The sequence below is a fragment of the Oncorhynchus kisutch genome, unplaced genomic scaffold (assembly GCF_002021735.2).
Source record: "Oncorhynchus kisutch isolate 150728-3 unplaced genomic scaffold, Okis_V2 Okis09a-Okis19a_hom, whole genome shotgun sequence".
Classification (NCBI taxonomy): Eukaryota; Metazoa; Chordata; class Actinopteri; order Salmoniformes; family Salmonidae; genus Oncorhynchus; species Oncorhynchus kisutch.
In genome coordinates, this window is record NW_022261985.1 from 10453964 (window position 1) to 10458963 (window position 5000).

A 5000-nucleotide genomic window follows, 5' to 3' on the forward strand; every position below is an offset into this window, starting at 1 on the left:
CATGCAATTAACCATCACTCATCCAGCATGTTTAGATACAATAACATGTAATTAACCATCACTCATCCAACATGTTAGATACAATAACATGCAATTAACCATCACTCATCCAGCATGTTTAGATACAATAACATGTAATTAACCATCACTCATCCAGCATGTTTAGATACAATAACATGTAATTAACCATCACTCATCCAACATGTTAGATACAATAACATGCAATTAACCATCACTCATCCAACATGTTAGATACAATAACATGCAATTAACCATCACTCATCCAGCATGTTAGATACAATAACATGCAATTAACCATCACTCATCCAGCATGATTACATCACTCATCCAGCATGTTAGATACAATAACATGTAATTAACCATCACTCATCCAGCATGTTTAGGTACAATAACATGTAATTAACCATCACTCATCCAGCATGTTAGATACAATAACATGCAATTAACCATCACTCATCCAACATGTTAGACACAATAACATGCAATTAACCATCACTCATCCAGCATGTTTAGGTACAATAACATGTAATTAACCATCACTCATCCAACATGTTAGATACAATAACATGCAATTAACCATCACTCATCCAGCATGTTAGATACAATAACATGCAATTAACCATCACTCATCCAACATGTTAGATACAATAACATGTAATTAACCATCACTCATCCAGCATGTTAGATACAATAACATGTAATTAACCATCACTCATCCAGCATGATGCAATTAACCTTAAATACACTACAAGTAAATGGTCCTCTTCGTGATGTCATGTTCTGGATAAGTAGCACGGTAAGAAGAGAAACCTTTGGGGTTTTCAATGATGTTAACTAGACTTCACGTCAAACTGTGAGAGCATATGTTCTACAGACTGGCTTCAATGATTCATTATCTGGATCATTAAATAGTGATGTCGCAAAAGTGCACCGTGGTGTGGTGGATTCTGACAGGAACTCTAACTACACTATGGTGGATTCTGACAGGAACTCTAACTACACTATGGTGGATTCTGACAGGATCTCTAACTACACTATGGTGGATTCTGACAGGAACTCTAACTACACTATGGTGGATTCTGACAGGATCTCTAACTACACTATGGTGGATTCTGACAGGAACTCTAACTACACTATGGTGGATTCTGACAGGATCTCTAACTACACTATGGTGGATTCTGACAGGAACTCTAACTACACTATGGTGGATTCTGACAGGAACTCTAACTACACTATGGTGGATTCTGACAGGATCTCTAACTACACTATGGTGGATTCTGACAGGATCTCTAACTACACTATGGTGGATTCTGACAGGAAAAACCTTAGTTGTTCTTAGTTGTATTGACTGTTTTCTGTCACTTTTCTTATAGCATAGATGCAAATAAACACGTCCCCAAGAATAAAACATACTGTTTGCAGGACAGCTTGGTACTTTTCTTGCGTGTTTGTGTTTATTAACTTTGTGTCTAAGTGCTCAAAACAAAGTGCCATTGACTTCCTTGTCTCTTCGGCTTCAGATTGCAGCGGGTTCATTGGGTTGTGATATTAATATGTTGATGAAAATGATATCCGCTCCCTCTGAGAAAACAAACTGTCAAATCGCTTGCCTGAACGCAGAATAAACAGAAAACAGAGAGGGTGTAGGCATTTTGTTTTCATCTTTTAGCCGGACAGCTTACGTTACTTGGCTGCTGTCACTTTAGATAAACAGGGAAATTAATTAATAGATTTAGCTTTTTAAAAGATGCATGGCAACAACCTCTGTGGGGGCTATCGAGGTGACATGATTTATTTGTGAATGTAATCTTGATGAGGGAGAGTGTCTCCACGTGACTGGGGTAATGATTTATCCAACAGGGTAATGATTTATCCAACAGGGTGATGATTTATCCAACAGGGTGATGAGGGGGAGTGTCTCCACGTGACTGGGGTAATGATTTATCCAACAGGGTGATGAGGGGGAGTGTCTCCATGTGACTGAGGTGATGATTTATCCAACAGGGTGATGATTTATCCAACAGGGTGATAAGGGGGAGTGTCTCCATGTGACTGAGGTGATGATTTATCCAACAGGGTGATGAGGGGGAGTGTCTCCATGTGACTGAGGTGATGATTTATCCAACAGGGTGATGATTTATCCAATAGGGTGATAAGGGGGAGTGTCTCCATGTGACTGGGGTAATGATTTATCCAACAGGGTGATGATTTATCCAACAGGGTGATGATTTATCCAACAGGGTGATAAGGGGGAGTGTCTCCATGTGACTGAGGTGATGATTTATCCAACAGGGTGATGAGGGGGAGTGTCTCCATGTGACTGAGGTGATGATTTATCCAACAGGGTGATGATTTATCCAATAGGGTGATAAGGGGGAGTGTCTCCATGTGACTGGGGTGACCCTAGATGAACACTTATGAGGTGGTATTGATTAAACAATGAAGTTCTTAGCATGAGGTGAGTTACACTTGTATGTGTCACCTCATTAATTGTACGCTGCCAATTTTTTTCTGTGTGACACCGTTATCTAGATTTAGTGAATTACTGTATGTCTCCTCCTTCCGTATCCACGGAGACAGTGTTGTTGAATTACTGTATGTCTCCTCCTTCCTTATCCACGGAGACAGTGTTGTTGAATTACTGTATGTCTCCTCCTCCTGTATCCATGGAGACAGTGTTGTTGAATTACTGTATGTCTCCTCCTTCCGTATCCACGGAGACAGTGTTGTTGAATTACTGTATGCCTCCTCCTTCCGTATCCATGGAGACAGTGTAGTTGAATTACTGTATGTCTCCTCCTCCTGTATCCACGGAGACAGTGTTGTTGAATTACTGTATGTCTCCTCCTTCCGTATCCACGGAGACAGTGTTGTTGAATTACTGTATGTCTCCTCCTCCTGTATCCACGGAGACAGTGTTGTTGAATTACTGTATGTCTCCTCCTCCTGTATCCATGGAGACAGTGTTGTTGAATTACTGTATGTCACTTCCTTCTGTATCCACGGAGACAGTGTTGTTGAATTACTGTATGCCTCCTCCTTCCGTATCCATGGAGACAGTGCTGTTAATAACAACCTGTATCTAATAACTCTGAAGCTTGGACTGAATGAAACTAGAGCTTTGCTTGATTCGGTTGATGTGTTTTTCCGTAGATAGATAAGACTTGGGGATTTTCCTCACCTTAGAAAGCAATGGTTCAATGAATGTTGATAAGAAAAGCCATTTATATAAAAGGTGAGGTAAGGGTCAAGGTCTATCTTCAGTTATAACTGATGAAGCAGAGTGTCAATATGAAATGGTACAGTACTGTATGTTTTGCAAACTAGCATTGGAGATTGGGATTCCATATCTGACCTTACAAAGCATTAGTATAATGAACGGGGAAAGGTGAGTTAGAGGCTATGAGAATCATTAAAAAAGGTCAACACTGTGTTTTGTAATCTTCATGAAACTTCTTCAGAAGAGTTACAGACAGACAAATATAGAGCTGTCATGTTGTCGTTAGGATTCATTCAAGACAAGGCTTTGAGACGTGTAAGACTGAAAGCTTTTGTTTCTTTAGCTGGAGTTTCTCCTGTGAGCCTATCAACACCCCTACAGTCCTCAGTCAGTCCCTGTTCCTCTGTCAACACCCCTACAGTCCTCAGTCAGTCCCTGTTCCTCTATCAACACCCCTACAGTCCTCAGTCAGTCCCCTTTCCTCTATCAACACCCCTACAGTCCTCAGTCAGTCCCCTTTCCTCTATCAACACCCCTACAGTCCTCAGTCAGTCCCTGTTCCTCTGTCAACACCCCTACAGTCCTCAGTCAGTCCCTGTTCCTCTATCAACACCCCTACAGTCCTCAGTCAGTCCCCTTTCCTCTATCAACACCCCTACAGTCCTCAGTCAGTCCCCTTTCCTCTGTCAACACCCCTACAGTCCTCAGTCAGTCCCCTTTCCTCTATCAACACCCCTACAGTCCTCAGTCAGTCCCCTTTCCTCTATCAACACCCCTACAGTCCTCAGTCAGTCCCCTTTCCTCTGTCAACACCCCTACAGTCCTCAGTCAGTCCCCTTTCCTCTATCAACACCCCTACAGTCCTCAGTCAGTCCCCTTTCCTCTATCAACACCCCTACAGTCCTCAGTCAGTCCCCTTTCCTCTATCAACACCCTTACAGTCCTCAGTCAGTCCCCTTTCCTCTATCAACACCCCTACAGTCCTCAGTCAGTCCCCTTTCCTCTATCAACACCCCTACAGTCCTCAGTCAGTCCCTGTTCCTCTATCAAAACCCCTACAGTCCTCAGTCAGTCCCCTTTCCTCTATCAACACCCCTACAGTCCTCAGTCAGTCCCTCTTCCTCTATCAACACCCCTACAGTCCTCAGTCAGTCCCCTTTCCTCTGTCAACACCCCTACAGTCCTCAGTCAGTCCCCTTTCCTCTGTCAACACCCCTACAGTCCTCAGTCAGTCCCCTTTCCTCTGTCAACACCCCTATAGTCCTCAGTCAGTCCCTGTTCCTCTATCAACACCCCCACAGTCCTCAGTCAGTCCCCTTTCCTCTGTCAACACCCCTACAGTCCTCAGTCAGTCCCCTTTCCTCTGTCAACACCCCTACAGTCCTCAGTCAGTCCCCTTTCCTCTGTCAACACCCCTACAGTCCTCAGTCAGTCCCCTTTCCTCTATCAACACCCCTACAGTCCTCAGTCAGTCCCCTTTCCTCTGTCAACACCCCTACAGTCCTCAGTCAGTCCCTGTTCCTCTATCAACACCCCTACAGTCCTCAGTCAGTCCCCTTTCCTCTATCAACACCCCTACAGTCCTCAGTCAGTCCCTGTTCCTCTGTCAACACCCCTACAGTCCTCAGTCAGTCCCTATTCCTCTATCAACACCCCTACAGTCCTCAGTCAGTCCCTCTTCCTCTATCAACACCCCTACGGTCCTCAGTCAGTCCCTATTCCTCTATCAACACCCCTACAGTCCTCAGTCAGTCCCTCT